General features: G+C 35.7%; 1 protein-coding gene across 1 annotated transcript in view; it reads left to right on the top strand.

Moving 5' to 3' along the window:
• LOC140137930 (serine/threonine-protein kinase N2-like) overlaps positions 1-18,575 on the top strand; it is a 111,566-nt gene that overhangs the window by 46,222 nt on the left and 46,769 nt on the right.

Below are 18,575 nucleotides of genomic sequence, written 5' to 3'. Positions count from 1 at the left end.
GTATCTCGGCATTGGCAACACCCTACATTTTCACCTACATAGACATCATTAATGTGGTATTGATAAAATGTAACACGCTTTGTTTTATAGCCACCTCCACCACCTGTCCACCTGTTATTTAGATTGTAGAACAAAAAGTAGCCCAAATTGGTCAGAAATTGTAGGTTTTAGCAGTGGCAACACTTTTGCCCACTTGTTCTGCTGAACTTGGTGATGGACTAGGTGACAGGTAGACCTGTGTACTTCAACTCTGTGCCTCCCTCATTAACTTGTGTGACATTAATGAATAGTGTGATGGGTGACAGGGAGGCGTTCAACTTGAATGTTATCAATGGAAATGGCTGCAGGTTACTTTGGGGTTCATCAAAGTAAACAGGAATTGTGTTGCAGAATTGAAGAAGCACACAGTCATGAGTTTGGGTAATAAAGGACATGACACCTATAGAATTGTTGCGCATCAAATGCATTCATATGATGACAAAAACTTGATGAGTGTAGAAATCTGAAGAATGAACTTGATGTGTGAAAAAGACATTGTTTAGCTTTTGATTTCCCTTGACTTTACATTGTGCTCTACTTCATGGGAAGCTTGCCCTTATGAATATAGATAGAATACACCAAATACTACACCTCAATGTATCTGTTGTAGAACTAGAAAAGAAATCGATAAAATTGTAAAGTGTGCCGAGGCTTGTGGTCAACGTCTAGGCGTTGTGCCTGTGCATAGCACACTCTAAATCATTGTGTCTTCTTTAAAGAAAAAATCTTATAGAATCAGTGATTTATGCATTACAACACCCCCACCTTAATTCAAGAGCTATTGAATAAATCCCAAGACACAACTACATGTATGAAAGGTACTGCAATGACACAATTAATTTTCTTGGTTGTGAACCATAATGTTGCTTTAGTCTAAATCAAGATCCCATTAAGTGACAAGGAGGGATGAAGTCAGTGAGATCTCGAAATATTGTGCTTATGAACAAACTAACAGTCCTCACATCAGATTAAGGTGAGTAGCTAACCGAACCCTATTTAACAGCATTTTCCAATTTCCTGAAACTTTTGAGAATTTGGAGAGCAACTTGATAGGAGGGCCCTAGGAACAATAATTTAGAAAGGAATGGTATATTCCCAATTTGTCCATTTGATGGTACTTGAGCAATAACTTTTGAGAATTTGGCTCCTGTTTCTATTCAATCCAATTGAAAACTCTCGTCTTTCTTGGCAATATTCTACCTTTTAAAAGTTTATAAGGAAGTTGATCAAAATTGTATTGCTTTTACATGCAAGAGAAAGCGCTCAAGAGAGCATAAATTGATATTGCATTGATGAAATGAAGGACTGTCAAAGGATGTCATGAGCATCACCTATTAAAGGATCCCAAAATATTGAAATGCTTTATCACATTTAATCAGGTTCAAGATTTTATTTTTCAAATTCAAGCAAATATTTATTTTGGTTGGACAAGATCATATTTAGTACCTGGTACGCTGGTATGGTACCCTCATTGATCAGATCTCTAGAGTGTAACTAAAATATACCTATTGATCCAAAATGCTTTTATGAAGCAAGCGTAAAATGGCAGCAATCAATGGCATAGATAAAAGTCCTTTAAGCTGATCCATTATAAGGCTGATAGTGATTAGGACAGGTGCAATTATTGTATTGCAAGCGAGTTATTTCTAAAGATATTAATAGTAAGTCAAATATCGAATTATAATGATTCCAATATAAGACCAATGAGGTATATAATGTATGCTTTTGGTCCAAAGCAGTGTCCGAAATAAGGAAAATATGGAGGTTATCCCGAGGATAACTAAAGCATGAATTCGGCTTGTCCTCAATACATTTTGGTTGTCCCCAAAATGTGTCATACTTTTGGAGGTAAAATATAGTGGTTGTCCAGGGGATAAGTACACAGCTCAATATGGTTGTCCCCAGTGATGTTTGGAGAAGAGGACAAGAGGATAAGTGCTTATTTCGAACACTGGTCCAAAGGTGTAGCTCTTCTTTATGTCTGTAAACTCTGTTACTTCAGAGTATCATAGCCATGTGAATTTTGTTTTGTTTCTGACATGCAAAATTAGGAATTCTTTTAGAAGCTGTTAGAATACCCTAACACATAACATTTTCAATAGAGACTTAGAAAGAATGGTGCATATTCTCTAAAGTTTCTCTAAAATGAATATCAATCAAATACATTTCACCATATATGAAGAGTTAAGATGCAAAAACTTAGGCATTATGCATTTCTGAATTTAAGATATTGGCAAATATAAAATATAGTGAATATTCTCAGTCATCCAGTCGTTAAAATCACAAAGTTTTGAATTAAATCAAATACTGGAAGTTACATTTTTTGCAACTTGCTACGTTGCGTCTGAAACCATCAGACTTCATCAGGCAACTGACCCGCTGGGCTGGTCATGTGACACTTTGAGCAGCCGTCACTTAACAAGAAAGGGGGACTGAGACACAACTTATCTCACGCATGGGACCGGGCCATCAAGACGATCCCTAGCCCAGGCTAGCCGTCTCAAAGTGTCACATGACCAGCCCAGCGGGTCAGTTGCCTGATGAAGTCTGATGGTTTCAGACGCAACGTAGCAAGTTGCAAAAATGTAAGTTCCAGTATTTGATTTAATTCAAAACTTTGTGATTGGCAAATATAACTTGTTAAATATATTTAAAAAATGAACATAATACAAATGTAACAATAAAAATGTGCTATTTTTGATCTCATTTTCACAATTTGATTTAGAATTTTTCAAGTATAGTGTCAATTTAAAGCCAACAATTATAGGGCACATGTTGGGTGACAAACTCTTCAATATTTATATGACCAAGGAATATTGCTTAATCTCAATTTTGAAAGAGAAAACACACTAATGTAGGTCATGCCAGATTTTATTATTTCACCTTAAAGTGTTTACAGGTATAATCTGCTTTTCCCATTTGAATTTACTTCTCATCTTATTACTTAATTATTATCTGATGTTCATTTCATAAAACTATGTCATTTAATTTTAAGAGGTTACCAACCTCCAGGCTTACCGTTTCTGTACCCAAAATATCTACCTGCACATTTTGCAAATGTTTTTAATTTTCAATTAATTTTGATATGTTTTTTTTAGTGAATCTCATGACTTTAATAGTGAGTGAAAATGTATATTCACTTCACTAGTTCTTCATTAGATTCAATGATAATTTTATGTGATTTGAATACTGTGTACAATTAACGTCACAAGAGACCTTTCTACTTTCAGTTGCATAATCTGTCAGCAAAATTTCATTTCAAAGTAATATCATGAAGCTGTCAATGCTAATTTGAACTATAGAGATAGTACATACTTGTACATGAATATGATGAATACATTGTACTACTTATATATTTGCAGTAATTTTAATTCCAAGAAATGAATACTGCAAAATGTAATTTGGTGTTTTGGAGATACAAACTTTTCCTGTAGGCTATGTGAGAACCATGCAACCAGGAAGAAGCCCTACTATAGGGCCTTTTAAACACACTATATCCGAGAACTGCTAAAACCCACTAACCACTCCACCCGATAGCAGTCACTAGGTTTAACAGTTCTCTGGATATAGCCAGGTTTTATGATATAGCATGGTTTTGGATCACCACAGTCAAGCAGGGATGCAAGTTTTCCTGCTTTTGCAGGAATTCCTGCTTTCATGAAGTCCAAATTCCCGCACTTTTCTTTATTTTCAGCCTATTTTGGAGGCTTTTGGCCCAGATTCACGCATGTTTCAGGCTTTTTCCTTCAGGTCAACTTGCATCAAAAGGCCCTATACTACATGTAGTAGGGCTACCAGGAAGTAAAAGTTGGTGTTCTATATTTCAAATCAATAGGATATTGTGATAAAATATGATAGCAGACGACTATTCATATTTTACATTACAGTCGTTAATGTGTGTCCTGATAAGAAATGACTACAATTCCTGAATACCCTTTGTTCTGTAAAATAAATAGTGATTTGAAAACGATGTTAGTCGGCAAAAACCTTGTATATGGTGTGCAAACAGTGTGCATCAAAATTATTAACCAAGGTAAAATTTTGTCCATATTTAAAATACTATATTGATACGCAATAATATTATGTATACTTGTATTGGGCAGAAAAGTTACAGAAACTCCATGCTCCTGCAGCTACTCAAAACCTTCAATCGCACGATCGTGGCTGTATTGTGAACTGTGAGACGTTGGAAGCTTCATGCTTCGGCATGAAATGATGATTTCAAACACTATTTTTAATTCATGTGGTATTTAATTCACAAATTTGGCCTGTTTGCAAAATTTGTGTACATGTACATAACTAAATTAACAATCAAATACATGCATCTACACGGACAAATTTACCATGAGAATGCAGACACACTACATGTACTACAATATTTTACTCTTTTCATTTAGAAATGATCATAAGATCAGTACAGCTTCATTTAATGCATTTCTTATCCTTCCATGACATTTTACATTCAAATTTCACAGCTAATAGATCAAATTTACGCTAATTGCCCATACGAAAAAGCCATCAAATTACCTTGTAGTATGAATAGGAAAGTGAGACAGCACTAATAGCTATAAATGGATGCATGTAATGAATGGATATAAAATAGCTGGCTGTAATATTATGAGCATTGGGACTTCTAATTTTAGTCTGACCAACTGTCTTCTTAGATATGTTACATTCACTGCAGTGCAAACTGCAGAATGCAATTATATTTGTCAAATTGACATTTTGAAAAGGGACATGATTTTACAAAATCAAAATACCACCTGAATTCTTTAATACTAAACTTTAAATCCTTTTTAAACTTAAAAGTGGTCTACCTCATAGCCCCTTTTGGAAATTCATACTTCAATATCAATTCATCTCACAATGATAAAGAAGGAGAACCACTCCCACCTGAAAACCAGTTATGCCATTAGTCTCTGGGCAGAGCGGTCACTGGGGATGTGTTATGTTTTATGGAATGGCATAGCTGGTGAATTGTTTATCATTTATCGAAAAGGATGTGCAAAGCAGTTTAAGGGGGCAGTACACCAAATCACTATGTGAAAGGTGCAATGCTGATGAGTTTCGGTTAAAAGTATATGTCAATGTGGTGTCCTTAGGGACCATGTTCTTTGTGAGGTTGGCATGTTCTGACTTAACTGAAAGAAAATAGATATGAAATGATACAAATCGATTTCACAAGAAAAGTAGGCCCTGCCCTAATTACTGCTAACGGAGCAAGTTTTAATACTAGTTATGGTATTGAAATAGTGGCTCCGCTTTCTAACATTTTTAAATTAAAAAGCGAATCTATTAAATTTAACACAAATTGAAGCTTAAATGGAAATTCAGTCCATAATTGATACAGGGATGTGACGTAAGAAAGGGATAAATATTATCACACTGGGTAGAAAACGCAGTGTAAAAATGTTGATTTTTACGTGCTTTTCAATGGAGAAGTTATTTGGTGGTGTGTGGCCTTCAATACAAGGGGCATGTGCTGCATGTTTTATAGCAACTCTGATGTGTGGTGGTTGTCATACCAGTCACTCAAGCAAGTATCCCTCCCTCCTGGTACAGGGTAGAGTTGTCTAATCACTGCTAATGAGGTGTTAATTGCACCATTTGATTAGACTCATAACAGTTGCTGTCATTCAAGTCATCTTTCTCACTAAAGGCTTCTTTGTTATATGATGATGATTTGATTACAAGCATCAAATCACTAATTGCGCAAAAAATGCTTTTGGTGAATGGTAGTCTGTTACTAAATCGATATTTCATTTTGATCATGGGGTTGCAACTTGGTTGGCTGTGCCATCTTGTTGTTCACTTGGACAGGGCCCTTCACATGCTTCTGCCCTCTTATACTGGCATACATGTACCTTGTGGAAAATGATATACACTCTTTCTGGGAGCGACACAGAGGAGTGGTATGGTAGCCCTAGAAAGCAAATAATACAAATTGTAAATGTGTAGGTATTATAATTAGTATTATACATCTGTTTTCTCATTGCATAGTTATTCAGGACTTGCCTAACCTGTAGTGGAGTGCCACTTCCAGATTGTTACATAGTCAGTTCCAGCACTTCTATATCTCGTTTTATCAAGAAGGCTGAAGTTAGCTGACAAAGTGAACCACATTGAATCATGTAGGCTTACAATTTTTTGTCTTGAGAAACATATTTTATACCAGCATATTTCTTACTCATCCGTAAATGTCACTGTTTCAGTGGGTGTGGTCATTATAGACAGTCATTAAGTCATTGTTTGTTTATATTCACACAACTTATCAAGTATTGTGCTGGCTGAAAGAGGAAGTGGTTGTTTACAAACATTCTGTCAGATAGTAAGCCTAGCCACTTGAACTGTTTGATTACAACTTGGTCAGCACAAAATGTTTAAAAAACCTTAAAAATTAAAATGAATGGGATCTTAAGTATGAATTTAAAATGAGACGGATTTTTAAGTTATGGTTGTTTAGACTTTTCAAAACACTTATATTCCTGCTATTTATAAAAGCTCGGCTAATAAGTGTACATTAATTAATATGTGCTTCATCAAGTTTTTAATTCCTTTAGGGTAACTATTGATACAGAACAAAACCACATTGTTTATTTGGTATCACCAATCCCAATAAACCATCAGGAGGGAAGGGAGGAAGCATTACTCATCTCATTTACCAGTGGCAATGTTCAATAACCTATAATCAACAACAATAGCACCAACATTGACCCCATGTAGTGGAGTATGAGTTTGTGTATCCAACCCATTCAACAGCTGTTCTTGACTGTACAAACATATTGCAGTGACAGAACTGTGTCCTGACAGAGTGGAAGGTCCCAATACACAGCAGACTCATTGTGCTCCTCACCACAAATCTTAAACCTGACTCATTCATTCTCTTCACAAAATGGGTCACCTGGTCCCATGCATTATTCTCTTCGCCATACACCATTGTGTTTAGGTTTTAGAAACCAGCCAGTGGAAGTAAGGTAGTGACATTGACCTTTGTATAGTGTTTGAGCTCCCTCCTGGTAGGACTACATCAACAAATGACAGCATGGTGTGTTACTTTTGTCAGAGGACTGGTGTAAGGTACTCCTCAAAGAGCATTGGTCTCCGATTCTATCAGCTTGATCAGCTCCTGGAGTAGGATATTTGACTGTTATCGAGATTGTAAAAGGAGAATATGTTGCTTGTTCACAAACTTGCCTGACTTCAACTTGAATTGTACCGAAAATATTACCTGGTGTACTATTCCAGGGCGCTGCCACAAATACTTGTGTGCAATATTCTTTTATTAAGTTGTAGAGATTTTGTTGACACAAAAAGAGCTGGGTGCCATGTATTTCTGTGTGATTGGTAAGTTAATTTGTGTGTGCCTGATTGAATAGGTCACATTGTATACTGAAAGAGTCAGTTGTAAAGGCCTTACCTGCTTGATTGTGCTAGTTTTGATAGAAGGGTGCCACATGTATGTGTATTAATTGAATTATTTTTTGTTGTATGAAGTTTATTATTACATCAGGACTTGTTATGTGATTGGTCTCTTTACATGGCAGCTGCATGTAGGCCTACATGTATAATACATATATATACACATTCATCAATGCACTTGTTAATTATACCAGCTTTGATAGAACAAGTAACATACATTTTGTAAATGTTTGAACTTTCGAAACTAGTATATAAGGTTATACACACCGCCTGATCAAATTTTACATGGTGCTGTGACTGAATTATTGTGTTGTTGTAAGACGTTTGTTATTACATCGGGGTCTACCATGTGCTTGGACTCTTTACATACATTCATTGATACAATTTTGACTGGTATACCAGCTTGCAGTAGACACAAGTAACATATATTTGAATTTTTGAAGCTTTTGGATGGATGGATGGTCATTGCTGCCTTATTAAGTCTTACCTGTAGGGAGATATGATTTTGTTATTACAAATATAGTATTACAAGTAGTCATGTGCTGGTCTATTTACATGAATGTTGCATTCACTCTAGAATCGAAACTCAAAGTTGAAGATCGTAGTGGCCTGATCAAGTGATTATTGTAGGTAATCACCAAATAAGTTCAAATGTTATTTGCCAGACTGCCAAACTACAAGTTTGTATCTCAAAATCTTTGGGCATATTTTCTTGTTCTCATATTTCTAATCAGGCTGAACTATAGGGTTGCCCTGCACTAGGTCATATAGTTTATGTTACACTACTGTTATACCCATGCTCATGCGAACATACATGTAGTACCCGGTATAGCATTGTACACGAACACAGTCTAGAATAGGGCCTAAACATCTTTCTAGACCTTATACTACGTACTAGTATATCAGCTATCTTCATTGTATGTATCAAACATGTGTATACATTCACAACATAGCATCTGGAAACATGTGTACAGTTTTGCAAACAATGGTTCATAGTGCTCAGCTCATTAAGGTGACTCACAGTTCCCTCAGGTTTCCTTTGTGATGTTGACATTCACTGTGATCAATGCAAGCTACTTGCTGGTGTCTTGAGTTTGACATTGTCTCATTAATCATGCTTGACTTCATATTTGTGCAGGTATTTATTGTTTTACCACAAACTCACATGACTCAAAGCTTCCGATTCATCAGTTTCCTGGAATCAGCTGTTGATTTGAGTAAATTTGAAGAGATTTGAGTAAATTTGGAGAGTTATTAAAAAATTATTGTGTATTATTTTGTGAATCTGAGTATGCTTGATGTACATATCCTGAGCAATTAACATTAAAATTACACATTGATTATGATTACTCTAAACTATTCCCCAAATATGTTAAAATAAACAAAATTGTTAGGAACTTTGGTACCCCCCCCCCCCAACAAAAAAGCATTACTTAAGTCCAGTGCAGTGACTGGGGTACAAACTATGCACAAACCCTCTGATTGCCACAGGTCCTGAGACTTCCCCTCCCCTCTGATCGCAAAATATTCAGTGACCACTGCCAGCCGAAGCACTGACACATCTAGAACAGCTCAGAGAGGGTAGGTCATGGTTTTCACATTTTGTTTTTAGAGGAAACAACTTTATGGAGTACTCATCAGAAACAACTTTATGGAGGACTCATCAGAGCTACATCAAATAACCCCTTCCTTATGCCATCTGAAATATATCATCTGTAGTACATGTGACCCATCACATCAAATATACCTCTTAGGACAGCATTCAAGCTTTGACTTACATTTGGCGGACACACGTGTGAAAAAAATATTTAGGGGTGAAAACAGTCAAAATTCTTGATTGCTTAAATGTTTCTAGGGGTTGAATGTCACATATTTTCAGATTTTGGCACTTAAAACCCTTATTTTTCACTGATTTTGAGAAAAATTCATTTTTGGTCCAATTTTGGCGAAAATGGCCGTTTTGGGGTGACAAAAATTTTGACTTGCTAATTTCCTGTGAGTGTATGAACATGAAAACTACTGAGTAGTGCCTATTTTTTTATGCTAATTATATGACAAAGGTACATTTGTGATATTCAAATCATTAAATGGGATAAATCTGTTTCTTTATTTTTGTAACAGGGTTAGAAAGTTGAGGGTCAGAGTGACAATTGGTTTGGGAAAAAATGCAATTTTCGCCTAATTTTGAGCTTGAAAAAGTCATAACTCCTCAATGGTATGAGCTATTGAGATGCTTTTTGTGTCTTTTTGTTCAGTATTTCACTAGCTAAATAGTGGTATAAAATTTGACTCAGTTAAATGTACTGACAAAAATTAAAGTAGTAATATGTTACCCCTACCCCTAACATTACGGCAGGTGTAAAAAAAATAGAAAAAAAAAAAAAAAAAAATAAGTCCTTCAAAACTGTGACTTTAAGGGCTAAACAAATATAAACTTGCTATAGCCAAGACATCCCTCTAGAGCAAGTTTATATTTGTTTAGCCCTGAAGTCCCAGTTTTGAAGGACTTATTTTTTTTTATGCCTAATTTTCGCTCAAATTTGAGGACTTGGGGCAGAAATATGCCTGTACAGTGCTATGGGGAAAATTTTCAAGTTGACAATTATGCATTTTTATGTCAGATTCAGTTTCTACACAAAATTTCACCCCAGAAAATGTTCCTTTAAGTAGGATATCTTTCACTTTAAGTTCCCACCATTCTGTCTGCCAAACGTAAGTCAAAGCTTGAACGCTGTCTTAGAGGCTTTTTTCAAAAGGGAGATTTGGACCTTATCAGAAAGTGTTAAAATCAAGCTTTAAAATGATACCTCATTACTGAATTTTTGCCTTACACATCACAGGATGTGATAAAGACAAGGTTCAAATTTCTTTTATTTTCTTTATACCTTCATTGACATTTTACTTCATATCTTGAAACTATAAAAGCTGCGAAGAGGTATGTTTTGATGTGACGGCTCACATATTGTAGCTCAATATAATCATAATTATGCCGCGCCGCGCATGGTGACAATAATGTCAAAAGAGAGATGTACATGTAACATTGCTTGTTAATGATCACCAGCTCTTCAAATCTAATGCATTATCATATTATAATGATAATGTCTAACAATTAGTAACATTGCTTGTCAATGATCACTCACTCTTCTAATGCATTATCATTATGAAAATGATTGGCCTGATTTGTGTGAACTTCAATTTCAGATTGTCGTCATCTGTATAATGTAGTGGACATAATTATAATATGAACAATAATTGCATATTCTGTTCTAATGTTGGCATTAACTGAATAAGCACTTAGAACAGGTATCTAATGGCTGATGAATTTTAATGAGGCATGGTTATAAATGATGAACAAATTTATGTGGGAACTAAAGGGTCTATGACTAAAGTGACATATGACTTGATGTTCCTACAAAAGTAGTCCAATTCTAATAGACCCATAATTTCTCTTCTACCATCATTTTTATCTTAGACTACAGGTAAGATAAATGGAACCATTCATGCAATGCTCATTCAGAATATTGACCCCTCTCACCAAACATTAATTATACTTTCATTGCTTGTGTATATAGGCCAGGCTTCACCTTGCTTTCACCCTTTACTCACAAATTTTGGTCAAGCTTCACTCTGCTAAGATGTTGGGCCAAACATCACCATGTAATCATGGTTTTCCATTGTCCCACCATTCATGCATTTCAATTTTTCACCATCAGTTCATTGTAACACCTAAAAGCTTAGATTCAACTTCACCTTCATCATTCTTTTATTAGTGCAAGTTTCTCCCATTTTGTTTTAACAAGCTTCACCATCAATGAAGAAGATTGGTATGGTTTTAAGAGGGTGGGTCCAAGATTCACAATGATGCCTGCATTAGGCAGGATGCTTGTAACCAGTGTCTCATAGATTCTGGTCATCTCCTTGGTGGCACACTGTTGTAAAGAATATGAGGGGGGAGCCCCAATCAGATAATAGTACATTTATGTAATGCTGCGAATGCGGGTGTAACTGTACTATTAGTATTTCAATGTGAATTTGGTAACCCTTGCCCTTCTTCCCCATGATATTCATTATGATATAATATAATGGCCCTTTAGTCAAATCAATCTTATTTAATAGCACCCTGAAGTGCAATTAATTCATGCCCTTTATTTAAAAAGTCAGAACCCTGACCATTAATGAATGAAGTAGACAGTTTGTGTGTGTGTTGAGGTGAGAGGAGGTGGGGTACCTGTTTTATTTGGTACAGTCATGTCAAATATTTGATGTGAAGACTGATATCTGGCTCTGTTATTGGTGCAAAATAGTTTTGGGTAATTTGCTATTTAACCCCCTGAGCACTACCTGCAGATCAAACATTGCCTCTGATTGGTCAATTACATGATATCTTCATTTTAATCACACAGAATGGAGCTTTGCGCAATTTTTTTTGTGTGTTGAAATAATTATTCTTACAAAGTTGCTGATTGGTTCAATTGATAATGAAAACTTCTTTTTGGCCAATCGACAGGTAGTTCTCATGAGGTTTTTATAACATTGGTATTATTCTGATTTCACATCAATATCTGTTCGCTTTTCAGTATAACAAAACAGTACTGTCATTGAGGATAGAACTAGCTTCGCCAAACAAAACATAACAAATATAATCATACTTGTCTGATGCTGTAACACCACTTGATTACTTCCAATGTCTTCCTTTGTATGATGTGATAAACTGATGGACTATTAGTAGTATTTAGTTAATCAGTTTCTTTTTATACTTGGCTAGGGAAATAAACGCATTTAGATTTAATGCTTCATTACTTATTAAGTGTTTTGTTGAGGACATTGACATTTGAAGATGGTTAACATCAAGGGCACTGCTGCATCTCTTACATAGCCCCTGATTGGTTAATTACCTGTTATAATCATCTTAGTCACCAATTACAATAAAGCTTTAAAATTTCTTTGAAATTTTAAGCGTAATCTCCAACAGCACCACTGACTATTGTTGTTAGTATACTGATTGGCTCAATACAGGATATAGCCCTCTTTGTTACCAATCAAAATATTTTTTAGATTAGAGGCCAATAATTTGACCAATAGTGCTCATGGGGTTAAAAGTTATCCAAATACAATATGTAGAGGTGCAAAAAGTGCTTTTTCTACACTCCATGAACAAATTTTATATGGAAAGTTACCTGTTTCGACAGAGGAAACTTGGGAAACACGTTCCCAGGAAAGTTTGCTATTTGGAGGGAAATTTGTGTCTTCTAAACAAAGAAATACATAAGAAATAATGGGAACATTTTCAATACTGGAGGGAAATTTTGCAAACCTGAAGGAAATTTTGATGATGTTTCCGTAAAATATTGCATTTTTTGCAGCCCTACAGTTTCGTAATTATCACTGTTTTATGACTGGTGTACTGTCATACATAGTTGCAGCTCTAAGAATGATGATATTCTTTTTTTCTTCTTTTTTTAAGAACTTGGGAAACTCTTTGATTGAGTTTGAAAAATTGCGTGTACTTAATTAAATCTGAATCACAATAGTGTATCAAATGTTCATGTCTGTAATTCCTGTGTCCCGCTGCATACAAAATTGTAAGAAAGATTATTAGAAATCAGACCTTTTATCAGAAATTTCTAGTGAACATTACAAAGCTTTGTAAGTCTCAAAATTCTTTGTAACTTATGACGAGTCGTAAGTTTTATTTCACTAAACTTACTAACGAGCGGTACCCTTCGTAAGTAGGAGTTTACTACAGGGACCCTTCGTAAAGTTACATCTAGTATTGTTACGAAGGGTTTTAACTATTAAAATAGTTTAGTGAAATGGACCCCTGGTACTTGTCAAATGGTAGGAAAGATATACGTCACTACTCCTGCGTCCCCTTGAATAAGTGAAGACATGCCCTATCTTGAAGAGAAATGATTTTCCACCTTTTTACACTGTATGGCAGCTCAATTCTTGCAGATAGGTCAGGTACTCAGTTCCACCAATTCCACTATTTTTACCTAAGGCAGTTCTTGCCAAGTGCCGTCATGTTGGACTGAAAGTAGAGTAATATGAGATTTGTGAGACAAACATTACACCCTCCAGAGTGTGGCTTAAATTGAATCTACACCTTTTATTTTTAGTTCATGAAGTACACAACATAGATTTGGGGATATTTGCCTGATGTCTTTGTTTGGTGTTTAGGAGCGAGGCGTGAGGAGGCCTAGCCAACCACGTTAGGGAATCTAATAATACACCGATTTAGTCGTTGACATCAACACAGCTATTGGTACGTAATCAAGTTAAGAATTGAGACAGACCAGTGAACATTGGCATCAAGCGTACCACAATCTGATTATGTGATGGCTAAGCATGAGGTGTGTGGGTTAAAGTGTGGGATAGAGTGATGTACCTGTGAGATAGGGGACAAATACAAGGCTGGTATGCATATTTACGTTTTCTGTTCACGGATAGCTCCTTTAAAGCCATAATGTACAATCTTTTAAAATAAAGTTTGTTAATTTTTGTCAAATCTGATTTTTTTGGCATATTTGTAACACATGTCCCAACTTACTGGAATCAGTCTGAACTGATAATACAATTGTTTGCTTTCATTGAATATGATCCTAATTTGTGGCGGTAACAAATTATTTTGAGGCATGTCTCTATAGATGTTGTTGCGCTTCTGTGCACATGTAGGCCTACAAAATGTATGCGTATCTCGGTATCTGCCTGTACATGTGACTATCTCTTCTGACTGGATGGCCTTTTGACTGTGATGATCCAAAGCGGTCACTGGGTTTTAGTGGTTCTCAGATATAGATATAGTGTGTTTAAAAGGCCCTATAGTAGGGCTAAGTATTTCCTCCCCCAGTAATTCCTCACTAAATGGAATTGATGCCCTTGTGAAATTCATTTTAAGAACCTACAATTTATAACCAAATTTTGCATCATGTATAGCCTAGAACCAAACTTTTTCTTTACCTGAAGCTATTCCTGACATCTAAATGTTTTTAACCACATTTACCAGGCAGCTATCACTGAGCTATGTTCTATCAACCTTTGCCATTACCCAACAAGAAAGAATTGAAATCCCATGGAGCTAATTTACAGCAAAAACAAGGCATGTCCAGCAGCAATAGTTGGCAATTACAAATCCCTAAACGGCCCAGGCTTCCCACATCTAATATTCTAGTCCTAAATAAGGTTTCTCTGTTTCCTTTGCACATCATGTTATAGAACATGTTTATGTTTATAGACTTGTTTAATAGGCTGCGTACGTGCGGAAACAATAAAATGAGGAAGAAGTAATACAAATGTGGTCTGGAAAGGGATGTAATGTTTTCTGTTCGGCCTGTCCCCCATTTATATGTTTTAATGTGCAGCCTATTTGTTTTGCTTAGAACTAGCCCCGTTCCACAAACCGCGACGCCTCTCGAATAGCGACCGAAGGGAGCACCGATCAGCTACTATCCTACAGTTGGAAAATCATCATACAGGTATCAGAGTACAGCACAGAAGCCAGTGCTAGTTTTGCTCATAAATGTTGAATAGAAAGATACTATGTGCACTGTATCTCAATACAAAACATTCAAGTATTATACCTCAATGCATTTTAACAAATGAGAGTTAAATGTTACAATAAAAGTCATTGAGGTGGAAAAAACAGCTTCAATAATAATCAACAAATCAATCAGAGTCATACATAGGGCATTTTACTTTTAGAAGTGAACAAGGAAATAGTAAAATAATTTTATTTATGAATGTTATTGATTGGATGGGAATATTAATGAAATCCAAGTATGTTTTACTGTGAACAAATGTGTACTGGTTCATACCAGGTAGCACTAGCATCAACAAATCAGCGTTGTCATGCATCTAGGGACATTTAAAGGGAACAAGGAAATAGAGAAATGAATACATGTTGTTGATTATGTTGATTTGGATTGGAACCCTGGAAGGGGGGGGTCTTCGTACAATTTTGTACAGGGATGTGCCACACAGACTTTTGGATGCTGACTTTCTCTGTATCTACTTTTTGCTGTTTTTGCCACCTACAAAAAGCACCCACATTTGCTCTAATTGGGCACTTTTAGGGGCATATTGATATACTGAAATCACTGAAAAGGTACCCCAAAACATATGCACATCCCCATATACCTTCAACCAGGAAGACCCTGCAGATTGTGGAATTAGGATCCCATTTTTACTGTGAAATGTTTAGTGCACTATGGTTCATAATTTAGGTAGCTTTCAAGTGTATTATCAAGGTACTCATTGCATTATTCAATCAGGAAACATTAGCCCTTAGAGCTGATCTAATTTCATCAGTGATTACTGCCAAGCCTAAGGACTAAACCCTGTGATTTGCTGGGCACTCTCCTGATCTCAACCAATAAAATAAAATTAACACAAAGGTTCCTCTACAGAAGATAACCTAATGAAAAACATTACTGTCTACTGAAGATAGCATCTAATTTGTCAAATGCTATACTTATTTTCTGTACTGTAGGGATGACATTTAGATCCTCAGTGTTAATCTTGTTATAGGACATATTATTGGTTGACCCAGGGATTGACTATAAGCCTGATGCGTCATAACCCTAACCGTACCCTAATACCTCTAATCCTAAGAGCTCTGACTGAGTCTTGAGTATACTTATACTATGTGGCCATTGTATGTAACTGATTGAAATAATGCAAGTCATCATAAAATTGGAGTCACCATTCCTTTCACAAGTAGTATGTAGTGTAGTGTCAATCTTGTCCAGTTGGATAGGACGTAAAACTAAAGCCATATTGTAACATTTGCAGAGGAGTATGCCTCAATGTTTTTCAAAATTCTGATTTTTACACAATTGTAATGTACTTTATAAACCAACATTATACCCTGCAAAAATCAACTGAATACTTATGGTGCTGTAGTTGTGGGGGACATAGCTGACAGTGAAAACTAACATTATGTGGAAAAGAAATACAACTCCATGTTTTAGGGAAATGTTACAATATGGCTTAAAATAAATACTGTGCAGCACTTAAGTATGCTTATTTCAGAAAAGTTGTTTTTTAATTCCAGTCTTAATTTTGAAAGGGTCATCAAGTGTCAAAATAATCATTAAACCCCACTCAGCACCATATATTTATTGCAGGTTAACAAACCTCATCGCTGACAAATTAACGCTCTATTAAATTCGATTTCTTGGAGCTATTTTGGAAAGCAGAATAATCATGGAAGCAACAGCGGTCATATTCACTTCATTTAGGGCAAGTAAATCCAAGAAAATATGGTCCTTGATCCATTCTGATCGCTGTAGGCATTGTAAACTAGTCATCTTCTGCAACATTGGTTGCAGCAGAAAGCTCCATTATAAATGGCACATTTTCGCTCTTATTTATTTTCACTCTCATCGTGCTTCAAGCAACAGCCTGGAAAATAACAATGTGTGAATATTTTCCTTGTTGTGTATAGGTTAATGTTTAAAGATGTGCAGATTGATGAACAACTGAAATATTTCAAAATTGGCAATGCACAGAATATTAATGGTACAAAATTAATATCACTTTTACTGTAGTATGTTGCAGGTGATCAATAGGTGAAAGTGTCCATTTAAAACTCAAAATTTTCATTATTTCATGGCAGTTTTTGCAATCTTCTTCAAAGATGTACTCAACATTCATCGTATTGATTCACTGACGTTTGAATAAGTAATTTTATGAGAAACCATTTAATGGTGGCATGTCATGCTTGAAACATACTAAATTGACCAGTGTATAGCTTTTGGATGAATGACTTGCATTTTAGATATTGGTTGTGTTCAGATGATCATAGAACTCTAAAGCATCAGCATGCTCAAGAATTGCGATTCCTAAATCAGTTCCTGAGTGCATGTCCAGTACTGTCCACAGGACTCAATTTAAGCCGGGAATCCTCAAGTTTCGCATGATACCAGCTCTGGAATTACAACCAGAAGCTTACTCTGACCCATTGGTACCCCAAATTGAGCAGTATTGAATATAATTAAACCAAAGCCATAGGTAAATCTTAGCAATCAAGAATAACACAATATATCATTCACACAGCGGTAGAGTGGCAATCGAGGATCACTCTGGGAAATTGGGAAATCTCCTAAATTTTGTGGGGATCAATTTGGGAATAAATTTGGGGGCAAACTTAGGGATTCATACGCCAGATTTCCCCAAGTTTGTGCTTGAGAACCGCGTTGCTTAAGCAAAAAGCGGGCCGTGTGGATGTTCCTAGTGAAGGTTAAGATGATGATTAGTATGATTAAGATATGATTTAATTGGAAAATGGCTATTATTGCAAATTAAAACTCTGCCCAGTGTCATTGGTTATGAATGGTACTTAATGATGATAATTATCGTGAGATTATGAAATATTACTAGCCATTTTGGGCTGGTAATCTCAACGACAGGATGGGGAAGTAATTAGAAATATGAAAAATAATGGGGAAGAATTATGGGTGGAAATAGATTAAAGATAGAACAGAAAGAACCTGTATTAAAAGATGCATATTGTGCAAGTAATTTGCAGATGACGAGGCCTCAATTTTAAATATTAAATAGTTGTAACTGCTGAACAGTAAATGTTTAAAATCTTGTGTATGCTTGGTGCTTCAGAAAGAGAGAGAGAAGCAACCAACTACTAAACTGACTGTAGTGGTGCTAGTTGGAACTACATGTACTTAAGGTGGTTATGGAGGCATTATAAAAGTGCTCTAAGCATGTTTTAAACAGATTAATTGAGTAGAGCAAAGTACACTGATCAATATGCCTTTTGTTTGAGTCAATCGGACATACGGTTTTCAAAATATATCAATTTATATTTTCTTTGTATCTTATTGTTTTTATCAATAATCAATAAAGTTAATGAGCTAAAATGACTGGAGAAGCTCATTAACATATAATTTTTGTATTTTGCTAAAATCCATGCATAAATGTTCAGGGTACTTTTATTTTGCATACTTTTGCCCTGAAACTTGGTCAAAGTGTTTCTAATATGTTCTAATGTATTATACAGTGAAGCCGCCCCCTAATTTGCATATTTGCATAATTAATTAGCATTTATGCAAATTAGCTCATTAATTATGCTAATATGCAAATTAGAGGGCGGCTTCACTATA

This window comes from Amphiura filiformis, chromosome 17, assembly GCF_039555335.1.
Source record: "Amphiura filiformis chromosome 17, Afil_fr2py, whole genome shotgun sequence".
NCBI lineage: Eukaryota > Metazoa > Echinodermata > Ophiuroidea > Amphilepidida > Amphiuridae > Amphiura > Amphiura filiformis.
This window is presented reverse-complemented; position numbering and strand designations above follow the sequence as displayed.